This window comes from Dasypus novemcinctus, chromosome 14 (assembly GCF_030445035.2).
Source record: "Dasypus novemcinctus isolate mDasNov1 chromosome 14, mDasNov1.1.hap2, whole genome shotgun sequence".
NCBI classification, from domain to species: Eukaryota; Metazoa; Chordata; class Mammalia; order Cingulata; family Dasypodidae; genus Dasypus; species Dasypus novemcinctus.
Genome location: NC_080686.1, coordinates 63,385,166 through 63,397,952, shown reverse-complemented (window position 1 = coordinate 63,397,952; position 12,787 = coordinate 63,385,166). Strand labels below are relative to the sequence as shown.

Genomic DNA, 12,787 nt, shown 5'->3' with positions numbered 1-12,787 from the left:
TTAGTAGCAAATTTCTGATTTGGGAGGAGGGGAATTTAATCAGATATCAGTTCTTTATTTCCCCTTATTGAACAGACTACATTTATTTCATTTTAGGGAAGTTCCAATTTTAGATCAGACAGTGTAGACTGTGGTTTTATACAGGAAAATATGTAGGCTTGGAGCTGGCAAATTCTAATGAATAAGAAGTGACAGTGGTCAAATAATTTAAGCTTTCTGAACCTTGGTCTTTACCTGTAAAACAGAAGTAATATCCACCTTGCAAACTTATTATAATTAATAAAAATAATAACTGACTTATTGAGTCCTGGGGGTGTATGTGTATGTGTGCCAGGCACCATGCTGAGTGCATTAAAATGCAGTATTTTAATCCTCCTCATTTCCCTACAAGAGTTGATACTGTTATTATCCCCATTTTACAGATAAAGAAAATGAGACTTAAAAAGTTGTTTTACAAGGACACATAGTAGAGTCAGTTTTTGAACCAGAGTCTAACTACAGTGATTTTTGCACTTAAACTTTAGGCGGTGGTGCTCCCCTATTAAGTGAGACACCACATCTGGAAGTACCTGCTACTTTAGAGGGACTCAGTATGTTATGTCACCTCTTTTCAGTATAAATTATGTGTTTTATTGACTGAACTCTAGCTTTTCATGCTCAGCTAATCTATATGCTTTCATACAATTTCTGAGTTGCTGAGGAAGCTTTCACAACTGCTTTATTAATTACAGCCTCTGTCCATGATTTTTCAGTTACTGCCTTTTAAGAGCCCATAGAACCTTCCATGCATCATCTCATTATTTCTGGCAGTCCTTCCTGAGTAAAGGAGCCTCTGTCATGAACAGAACTCAGGAAGCTCTCCAAGTAACAGGCAGAAGGAGAATGCCTGGGTTTCTAACACCTGAACAGGCCAATCACAGGTTTCTATAGAGCAGGGAAACATACCTTTTAACCAATTATGAACTTTAAAATGCATGCCCTATAATATTACTGGATGGCTCTGGATTCTGGACTTCTAGATTCTTGGCTTATGTCACAAAGAACTTAAGGACACACCATAGGATAGGCAAGGGAGTAAAGAGATTATTAAGAAATAAGAGAACGAGAAAAGTACATGGTCTAATGCATGGACTGCCAGCGGGCTGCAGAGTAAGATGCACATTTGGGGCCCAGGTCAGACCTTTGTAAAGTCTGTTTGCTGTTGTGATTGGTTGCCCACCTGTCATTTCTAAGGGGGCCAATGGTGAGGCCTTTTGAGGATATCTGGAGCTTTCCCTCTCGTTTCAAATGAATTTCTCATGGCCAGGATTTTGCACTGTTTTTCTGGCAGCCTTCTCAGGTTTACAGGCAGGGTCTCACGGCCATGTGGTCTGTTGACCATGTTGTCTGCCTGGCCAGCCCCATTCCACCTTCTGCTATACTAACCTGCCTATCTCATCTCATTCAGCTCCACGCCGCCTCAGGCTCAGCATCTTTTAAACTACTCATCATCTGGGAGGATCTAATGCAATCATGTATGTAAAATGCTCAGGGCAGGCCCTGGTGCTTGGTAACTCAGTAATTATGTATTAGTCAGCTGAAGGGGTGCTGATACAGAATACCAGAAAATGATTTTTATAAAGGGTATTTGCAGTAGAAGCTTACAGTTACCAGGCCATAAAGCACACGTTACCTCCCTCACCAAAGTTTATGGACACATGGAGCAAGTTGGCATGCCGATACCTGTAAGGGTTCAGGCTTCCTGGGTTCCTCTCTTCCCAGGGCTTGCCCCTCTCCGGGCTCAGCTGCTCTGTTTTCTCCACAAGGCCAGCTGTAGGCTATTAGGCGAAGAGCTTGTTTCTCTTCCCTGGGGCTCTAGCTCAAGACCCCAACCTCCCTTCTCTGTGGTTTCTGAGTCCTCGCTCACCAAGGGAACCAAGGGAACTCAGCGTCCCATGGACGTGACCCAATCAAATCCTTAACCGTTATTGAATCAAGTAAAAGTAAAACCTCTGAACCCAATACACTCTAATAGGCTCAGAGGAAAAGACCAGCTTACAATCATAATCCCATATTTCTTTTTGGAATTCCTCAGTAATATCAAACTGCTTCAAATTGGTATAATTATATGATTACTTTCCCTTTACGCTGACCTCTACTAGAACTGTGACAGTGCAAGGCTACATTAAGAAGTATTTACTTGTAAAAAGATGGGATAACTTCTCACATAATTGGTAAGGCCCCCAGGCACCGGCAAGTTGGGTTCCCAGATGGCTTCAGTTCTCTGAGTTTTCAATAAATACTTTAATTATTAGTTCAAGAGGGCATTGATCACATTCCCTGCCAATCTCCCTAAACCAGAGGAATTCTGAGCAGCTATAGACCCTCTTCCTGTGAGTATTAGAGAGAACAAGATAAGTTCCATATATTTATCACCTTACTTGTTCTTGGTATACCAGCAGAACCTGGGAGTTTTACCTCCCATGTTCACAAAGAAGGAAACAGGTTTGGAACCTTTGCAAGGTAGCAAGGAGAAGCTGAATCCAGGCCCTCTAACCTCCAGGTCAGTGCTTTCTGCACCTTGATGCTATCACCAGAGCTTCAGAGACCAAGAGACAAGGGGCATAGAGGCCAGTGTGTCTTCTTTCCAGCTCTGGTGTTAGCAGAATGCTCTGGGTTCTTGGCTTATGTCACATAAAAGAATTTAAGGACACGCCAGAGGGTAGGAAAGGGAGTAAAGAGTTTATGAAGAAACAAGAAAAGAATACATAATCAGAGGCATGAATTGCGGACATGCTACAGGGCGATTTGTGCATGTGGGGCATGGATTGCAGGCATGCTGCAGGGTGATTTGTGCATGTGGGGCACTGGTTTAGGCCTTTTTAAAATATTTACTCTGCCCTCTTCATAATATTGGGCCAGCTGTTTGCTGTTCTGATTGGTTGTCTTACGATCCCTGCCTTTTAGCTCTCAGGGGCCCAATGAGGCCTGTTTGGGGTTATCTGCGACTTCTCTTTGAGCCCAGAAAGAGTTGCAAATGGGACCTCATGGCCAGGGTCTTGCGGGATCTTTCCAGCAGCCTTTCCCTCAGGAGGCTTCCTCAGGTGTGGTCTGCCGGGCAGGTTCTCTACCAGGTCTTCAGCTGTGACCCAAGTCCTTTCACTATACTAACCTGCCTCAACTCTCCCCTCAGAAGGTTTATACCCTTATTCTTAAGGGGGTGCTGGAGGGCGATGGGCATTTTTCTGTAGCTGCTTCCTGCTGGTTAGGGCAGTAGTTCCTGCCTGGCAGAGTATAAAACGCTCTGACTATTCTATTGCCGTTGAGGGAAGGCGAGTCCGGTGCCGTGTTTGGAGCTGGCTGAAATTCCCAAATGACTAATACCTTGCTCTGGAAGGCATTGATTCTGGAAGAAATAAAACTTAGGATTTTGAAGATACATGGTCCCACTGAAAGAATAAAGGAGATGGTGGTAAATGGACCCACAGAGGGGTCCATCCATGACATACTGGACCGTGAGAGTGAGAAAGTCCAGGTGCCTCCAGAGGCTGCATCCTCCCGAAGGTGGTGGGAAACAGCATTCTACCTTGAGTTTTTTTTATGCGGTTGGTTAACTCTAGGGAGAGATTGTGGTAGACCTGCTGGGTTTGGTATAAACTGCCAACCCCAGTTCCCAAAGTGGTGGTTATGCGTAGGACAACTAGGAGGGATATGAAGAGAGGCACTGCCTTAGATATAAACTCACAAAGACAATATAGGTAGCAACAAAAACAAGCATATGGCAAGCAAAAGAAAAACAATACTTAAGAAAGCCATTTTTTTATCATATAGGCACATTCCTTTTTTTTTTTTTTAAAGATTTTATTTTATTTATTTATTTATTTAATTCCCCTCCCCTGGTTGTCTGTTTTCTGTGTCTTTTTGCTGCGTCTTGTTTCTTTGTCTGCTTCTGTTGTCGTCAGCGGCACGGGAAGTGTGGGCGGCGCCATTCCTCGGCAGGCTGCTCCCTCCTTCGCGCTGGGCGGCTCTCCTTACGGGGCGCACTCCTTGCGCGTGGGGCTCCCCTACGCGGGGGACACCCCTGGGTGGCAGGGCACTCCTTGTGCGCATCAGCACTGCGCATGGGCCAGCTCCACCCGGGTCAAGGAGGCCCGGGGTTTGAACCTTGAACCTCCCATGTGGTAGACGGACGCCCTAACCACTGGGCCAAAGTCCTTTTCCCCACATTCCTTAATTACTTAGAAAATGAATTAAGTTTACCAGGACTTTTAACATTTTTGATGTCCCTCTGCATATGATCTAGAATAGAAGAGATATTATTATATCCATCAGGTATTTAGGTCTAGTACTTAATACTAATCAATGCACAAGTTCCTCTTTGAGCTGCAGTTAATAGAAATAAGCTCCAGGTTTGTAGTACCATATATGTTCTCTCTCCATGGGAGCAGGCCATAATGCCAATTGTGTTTAAGTACTACTTACATTACTCTGGTAATTATTGCTCCACTTGGTATGTCCTTCACACAGCCAGCATGCTCCAGCGCTCTTGATCCTAGAGAGAAACTAGGAAGGTAAGGCTCCAGTGTTTCACCAGCCTGGTGCATAGCTTCCTTCTACACTATGAAACAAAGCCAGTCTGAAGGCCATGTCCACTGTAAACCTAGCCATATTGAACCATTGCTGGCTGCTACAGGAGTCCAAAACTGCAACATACTCACCGTCCACTTCAGGAGCATGTCCAGAGAAGTAATAGATATATATATTTTTTTATTTTAGAGGTTGTAGAGACCAATCAAGCCAATAACTCAAATGGAGAGGCACCTTGTAGGGTGTTGAGGCCTGGTTTGAATGCACCAGAGAGTTTGACAACATTGAAGTCTACCTCTTTTAATTTTCTATACACTTTTTAAATACTTTCAGTGCAATGTATAACATACCAAATGAACTTAACTATTTTAGTACTTTACTTTTTACTTCTATACCTTTACCATGATTACATTAATTAACAAGTATTTTCACTTTAACAGTACAGGAAAAACTACTTTTTCCATTATTTTTTGAAAATCTTAGATTCCCAGTGGAATCAAGATTATTTTCCTTTACCACCACTGTAAATATGCAGATTGTGGTGACTTCCAATAAGTTTCTCTGTTATGAGGCTATGATTTGTTATTAATATCAATTTAGGTTTCTATTTAATAATAGCTTTCTAGAATTAGCCATTTAAGCACTTCAGATTAGTTAATGCTTTTATAACCTTATAATTAACCATAACCACACAGACTAGTTACTTTACATTTAAGTAAGTTTATTAAATTACAGTAAACAGTAAACAGTGAAATTTGCCTTTATCCATTAAAAGTCTTGTCTTATATTCCTCATTCTGTTCTGTGAAAACTAATCATTTTACTTTAGGACAGCTCTGTATTTCATTAAACACAAACTTAAAATTTTCATCTTCTTAAAGATTTAATATATTTAATACTAATGTATTTTTTTAGTATCCCATAAACCTAGGGAGATTACATCCAAGCTAAATATAATTGAAACCATTATAGTTTATGTAAGGAATGTTCTTTTTTCCTTCCTCCACAGGAAACTAAAACCTCTCTTTAATAAAATTCTGAAATTGTGAATAACTTTAAAAGCATACTGACTACCAGGTTCTAGAATAATTATAATTGTTTGATTTGTTTTAATAATAAATTAGAAAAGATCTTTCCATAGCTTTCAAGGACTTTTACTTACTGAAATTTGGCAATAGGATTATTAATTACCATTATTTTAATACTGTTAAAAGGTTTAAATTGGGGAATTATAGGACAAACTATGATTCTTAATTCCCCATCCTAGAAAATAGAGTTTTAATCTGTCCCACCTCCCACTACCCCCATAGTTCTCTCAAAGAGAAAGCTCTGCGGGGTCAAAGAACTTAAACCTTTTTCCCTTTCCCAATAATTTCTACATTCAGATTTCTATGTGACCTTTCCATCCTGCTTAGCCTAATTTGGGCTCCAGGAATATTCATTCACATATATAAGCACATTTAATTTTTATCAATTTGAATAGAGCTCTTCTAAGACTTTCATTTGTTAATCTGATATTACCATCCCGATGTATAAAAATATATACTGAGCACATAGGCAGACACAAATAGAGAATTTGACAAAAGCATACAATTCACTGATGTACTTATAATTCTAAATCTTACAAAATAAGTCTAACTGTAAAATAACTAACTCTTTGAAGGCTATTTCTAATTAATCTGCGCTGTGACAATGCAGTGTGGCACAGGAAGTTTCATTCTTTTTAGTTACTGGCTTATAACCAAATTGTTTCCAGTGCTTTAAAACACAATTTACATTTTCCTTTCCTTCAGCGCTCTGCTTATTTCCCATTTTGACGTTGACAGAACTTAGCTTAGTAACACTAATTTCAGTATACACTCACTGAGGTGACCGAAGTCTCAGGAAAACCAGTTTCTACCAGGACCTGCTGCTTTTGGGAATGTCAACACTCGAGGTAGGAGGCCCCCTATCCCCCAGTCCCCAGAGATACCAGTACCCGGCAGCTGCTGGACTGAAAGAGTGGAAGCCTAACCCTGAGGGTCGAGAATTCTCCTAAAGCCAGCTAGTAAGAGAGGGACTCAATAGATGGATCTAGAACCTGACAAAGAGTCCACGTGGACATCAGTATCCCCAAGATGGCTGCTGGAAGATCCCCCAACCCCCACCCCCACCCACAAAATTCTGCCATTCAGAACAGGATTTCCCCTGAAGCCAGGAGAAGCCCGGGATGTTCTCCAGGGACCTTATAATTGGGCCCTCCTGGGGGATTGATGGTGGGGTAATCAATCAAAACAGCAAACAGCTGGAACTCCTCCCCTGCCATTAGCAAAGGGGTGGAGTAATTAATGGTTTAATAAGCAAGCACGGAGACCTCTTGCTCTCTTGCCTTCACCCTGTACTGGTGCTCGTCCTGCCCTGGTCCTACCTTCTGTGCCCTGCTCTCACCGTGTCCCCCACATAGATCAACACCCAAGTAAAACCTGGGCCTTTATAATCTGTAATGGGCAACTGTAGCCTGTAAATCAGCCCTCTTTATCACTTTTCAGCCCCTTCCTCTCTACCTGGGACCCCTGCTCTGTTATTTTCTTCCATTTTTCTTCCCTCCCTACCTGAATAACTTACTGGCCTAATTCACCCGACATGCTCTTGAAATTCATTTCTGCAGCATAGTCAAGACCTAGACAAACTCTGGTAACACTACCAGGCAGCAGTCTAGTCCACACCCGGATAATCCTGAGGGAAAGCAGGGCTATTAACACCAGTGGAAGGACTGGAAATAGCGAGTCTCAAATTTGCCTTCCCCTGAGCCATAGGGGGCAGAAGTTGCCAAGCTACAAACAGGGGGAAACAGTTACCATTACAAAGCTGAGGCCAGCCTTGAAATAACCATAAACAAAGGCAATCTCAGTTTAGAATTACCATCACAATAGCAAGCAAAAGCAGGGGTGAGGCTTGACTTGAAGTAACCACAAACAAAGGTAAATTAGCCTAAGATTACCATCACAATAGTAGGCCTAGGCTAAATCCACCCAGTTACAGCGATTTCCGCTGTTGCTGTTTTATAATATAAAGGTATCTGTATAATGATCTTAACTCTTACAGTTTCTATTATGTTTGTACTTCAAAACCAATAGGGCACTTTATTTAAGCAATTAAAACACTTAGTAATAGTAACATTAATGTTGCTAAGTTTTTCTGCTTTTCCAGCAGTTGAATTAATTCCATGTGATTTCCTTTTATACATCAAATCCAATCACAAGATACTACTGACATTTAAAGACTAATTTTTAGATTGCTTTTCAGTTTGCAACAAGCAAACCCCATATCTGATTTAAGAGTTCCTAGTCATGAGGTGACTGACAAAGACGGGTTTAAAAAGTTAAACACAGATTTAAACACAAAGAACACAGATTTTTAAAGTTAAACACAAAGTTAAGCACAGAACAGGAGAATATTACACACTTAGCATAGAGAAAGACCTGATGGAAGCCATTTTCCAGGAACTTTTAAATCTTAATTGATGGCATATGAGGTTCTTCATTCTACAAGGGAGAGGTTTAGTAAACTGCCTAGATCTTGATTCCCCATTCACTCCCTCATTAGACACAACCGAGGCCTGAGAGGTCTGGAGTGCGGGTCAGGACTGTAATTGGCTCCCATGTTAATTAAGAAATTAAGAGTCTTACCTGCCACAGCAAGGGTCACCCAAGGCTCCTCCTGGTTATGGGTTATGCGTGACTTCAGGCCCCTTCTGTCCTCCCCTGGGGCAACGCCCCAGTGGCCAGCTTGGAGCCTGGATTTGGGTAGCCCTGAGGTGACCGCTCCTTTAACCGTGGCAGTTGAAAGGTGACCCTGCCCCTGGGAGCTATGCCTGCCCCTTCTCATCTGATCTTTCTTGGCAGCTGGTCTAAATTGTTGAAAACTGAGAAAGCTTTTTCTAAAAGGGAGTCAGTGGATTTGGGGGCCCAGGGAAGGTTTACAGCCAAGGCAGACTGGCTTCTACCAGCCTTCCTTGAAATAAGGCTGGGTTTCTCGATTCTGCCTCTGAGTAATTTCCCTGAGCTTATAATTGATGGGTTTGTAGTCTATTTCCTCATCCTTTTAAGGCAGGGGTTCTTAACCTTTTTTGCTCCACGAACCCCTTTGTCAGTCAGGTGAAAACCATGGACCTCTTACTAAGTCCACACATACTGTGTATTATTTAATAAATATATTTAAGAACCCCTGCTTTAAGGAGACGTGACCCTGTAGTCTCTGGTCCTCAGATCTGCCTGTCCCCTTCTCTCTTACACAGGTTTAATTGGAATTCAGGGTCCCATGCACAGACCATTGTTGGCTGTACTTTGGCCAAGTGGTGTGGCAGGAAAAGATTAGCCTCTTCCTTTTCAGACCATATGTATGTAAGTTGTCCCAATTCCTGAAAAGACACCACAACAGGGAGTCTGCTGGAAGGCTAGAGAAGCCACGCCCACTGCTCTAGGGAGAGATGGGGGGAAAAAGTCTGTCTGCCCATCCAGCAGCCCAGATCCTGAACTGACTAAACTTTTAGCTTCCAAACCAAAGCACCCAAGCCACTTGTCTTGGGGCCATTTGGAGATAACCTCCAAACCAACATGCCGAAGTTGCTTAGGCCTTGGGAGATGTTTGGAGCTGCTGCTCTGGTGGTACTCAGCATCCTGAGGACTCAGCGGTGCCATAGACATTCCCACGGCAAACTAGGTCTTGGGAGAAGTCCAGACCTGGGTTCTGGACCAAAGCTACCAAGCCACATCATTCCTCCTAGAAAACAGGCTGGCCTGAGACCTTTCTTTTGGCCTACTCTTGAAGAGGTCTTAGAAAGGTTGACATAGGAGAGGGTTCATTTTATGGGACCGAGTTTGCAGTTAAACCAGACATTAAGAGGCATGTTAAGAAGCAGAAACTGATGTGCAGTTGTAGTAGTCAGCCAAAGGGGTGCTAATGCAAAATACCAGAAGCCTGCTGGCTTTTATAAGGGTAATTATTTGAGTAGAAGCTTACAGTTAACCAGGCCACAAAGCATGTGTCACTTCCCTCACCAATGTCTATTGCCACGTGTTGGGGCAAGATGGCTGCCGATGTCTGCCAAGAGTTCAGTCTTCCGGGGTTCCTCTCTTCCTGGGACTCTGTTTCTCTCCAGGTTCAACTGCTGTGCTCTCTCCACAAGGCCAGCCCTAGACTGTCAGGCAAACAACTCTGTCTCTCTCCCTGGGGCTTCTGCCATGTCTAAGCAACCGTCTGTATTCTCCTGTATGTTCACTTTCCAGGCTCCAGCTCAAAACTTCCAACTCTTCTCTTTTGCCATGTCTTTTATGTGAATCCCCACCCCTTAGTGGGTGGGGACTCAATGTCCTAACGATGTGGTCCAATTAAAGCCCTAATCATAAATAAGTAAAAGTGAAACTTCAGACAGACCAGTTTACAAACAATCCAATAACTTTTTTTAATCGTGAATAATGCCAAACTGCTACAGCGACTTATAGGCAAACAGCCTCAGGGGCCCCAGAGTTAATGGATTAAGAGGAACTTCAAGGCCTCCCAGGGGCTGAATAAGGAATAGACCTCTGGGCACTGCCCAAGGTGCAAGTGTAGGGGCCTTGCTAGTGAAATAAAAGACTCAGGCTTTAATAAAACACCAGTCTTCAGTGGGGGTCGAGGAACATTGCTTGCCTCTTTGTCTCCTGGCTTGGCTCGCCAAATATGTTAGGGGAACGCTCTGGGTTCTGGGCCTCTATGTTTTTGGCTATGCCCCATAAAAGAATTTAAGGCCATGCCCCAGGGTAGGCAAGGAAGTAGAATTTATTAAGAAACAAAAAAGAGTACACAATCTGAGACACAGATTGCAGGCATGCTGCAGGGTGAGTCCCATGCCTGGGGCCCCAGGTTAGGTCTTTTTAAAACCTTTACCCCTCACCCTCCATAATGCTGGGGGGAGGGGGCCCAGCTGTTCCCGTTCTGATTGGTTGCCTTACGATCCCCGCCTGTCAGCTCTCAGCGGCCCAGTGAGGAGGCCTGTTTGGGGGTTATCTGGGACTTCTCTCTGACCCTGGAAAGAGTTCCAAATGGGATCTCGTGGCCGGGTCTCACAGGATCCCTCAGGAGGTTTCCGGGCAGGGTCTCACAGCCAGGTTGTCTGCCGTCCATGTTCTCTGCCGGGACAGGACGTCTTCCCTCATCTTCCCTCTACTAACCTGCCTCCATGGTGGGGCTGTAACCACCACGGCTTGTAGCAGGGAGCGAAATCTCTGAAGCCCTGCCATTACAGAAGAAGCAGTGAGACCCACCGTTGTGACTCCCCTCCCATCCCGTCCTGCCTCGCGGGCACATCTGCTGCCCTCCCCACCTTCCAGCTGCTCAAGATGGAACTCGAAGAACCATCCCCTCCTCTGCCCCGGCAGGATGAGACCTCCACAAGGCAAATCACATCCATCTGATCTTGAAGAAAAGGCTGAGAGTATGAAGTGGCAACTCCCTGGACCAGTGATGTCATGCTGTGTTGTTTGTCTCCATGTACTGTGGGGATCAGATTTCACTGGTGAAGAAAGTGGTCTGGGGAAAGTTACTTCATTCGGAAAATTCCAAGAAGCCATAAATACTTGTTTGCAGCTGAGGAAAGCAAATTCACAGGCAGATAATGACTTTGTGATGCAAGAAGAGACCTTCAGCCTGAGAGGCCTGAACCTCTTCTCCCACGAGCAGCTCTGCTCCCTGGAGCAGATGGATGCCTGAATGGTTCTGACAAGAACCTGATCAGTCCCCTCTTTTCCCTGAGGAGACGTCTCCATAGCCTGTGACTTGGCTGGGACTTGTTTTCCTTGATGTCATCCTAAATTGCCTCCTACCCAGCCCTGGACAATTGTGCCCCACTTCCCTCCCATAAATGGTTGACCTGCATTTCTGAGTTGCTGTTGAAGCAAATTAAAAATAATAGTTTGTTTTATTCTTTTCATTTCTTGCTCATTTTATAGTCTTCAATATCTTGTAAATTCCTTCTGTTTTTCTTATTCTTTTCTTTTTTTGCTATGGTAAGCACAGTGAGCAGAGGGGAGAACACAAGAGGGTAAATTTCTATTATGCTTTTCACAAGAAATCTTAGAGTATAATTTTCAGTCCAGATCTTCGGCCCTGAGATGGAAATAACCCCTGCTGGGAAAGACCAGGAGCAGAGAGCTTAGATCCAGGGGCCATTCCTTAAGAGAGGTTTCATTTCCCCAATTTTTAATAGTATGAAACCACATAGCAAGATTACAGCATTTTGTGAGATAGGAGACAGTCACCCTAGCCCCACCACTCCTTTCATCTTTGTGTCTCCGGACACCAGGTCTCCTCTGCCTGCCCTCTCCCCTTGACCTGGCCCCCCCAGTATTCCCTACACTCACTCAGAACTGGTCTTTCCTGCCACTATCCCACCGCCTCTTAGTTCTATCCCAAAATCAGCCCCTGGAGTCAACGGGCTCCTTCCCCTTGGTCTACAAGGATGTCGTTTCTCCCCAAGAAGGCCAGACTCGGCCCAGCCTCTTTGTATTTGCAGGTCTTCCCTCTGGAATACTCTAGTTCACTAGTGCCCACCTAAGCACTGCGCTGGGCACCACTTGCCCCTCTTCCATGCCTGGCCTGATGCTTCCCCCGGGCAGCGGCAGGCACTGCCCCTGGGCTCCCAAGCAGCCTGTGTAAGCCTGCCTGGCCAGCCAAGCACAGTATTAGGAGGGGTAGCTGGGAGGGCGGGAGCTGGCCCTTGCCTGCTTCTGAATCCCACACTCCTAACCAAGTTCCTGGCATATGGTGGGAATTCAGTAAATGCCTAAGGAATGAAAGGAGGGGGCCGCATATGTCCTTTATGAGGGCTTTCAGCCCCTTAGGCATTGTATCACAAGATACAATAATAAAATCATTGCCAAGGCTTTAATAAAAACCCGCATTAACCAATTTAGTCTGGTCCTGAAAGGACTTTTGTCTTAAAGGAATGCAACTATATCCCATTACTCCTTGAAATAAAGGAGCCATCAGTTTGCATTTAGGAGACCTGAGTTGTCATGCTCATGGGATTTGATGTCTAGATGTGAGTAGTTTTTCCTTATAGACCAGCGCAGTCCAATAGGAATATAATGCAAGCCATATAAGTAATTAAAAATTTTCTAGTACTCACGTTTTTTAAAAAGCAACAAGAAACAGGTGAAAATTTTAATAGCATATTTTGTTTAAGCCAGTACATCCAAACTATC

General features: G+C 44.0%; 1 protein-coding gene and 1 long non-coding RNA gene across 5 annotated transcripts in view; one reads left to right on the top strand and one right to left on the bottom strand.

Annotated features, from left to right (window-relative positions):
- Positions 1 to 12,787, top strand: part of ANKRD46 (ankyrin repeat domain 46) — a 76,873-nt gene that overhangs the window by 44,513 nt on the left and 19,573 nt on the right. The window lies entirely within an intron of this gene.
- LOC131273296 (uncharacterized) lies at positions 3,662 to 8,521 on the bottom strand. Its single transcript, XR_009180483.2, has 3 exons — positions 8,234 to 8,521; positions 4,462 to 4,531; positions 3,662 to 4,278 (listed from the first exon to the last, which is right to left on the bottom strand). It is a non-coding gene; the product is annotated as an uncharacterized lncRNA (long non-coding RNA).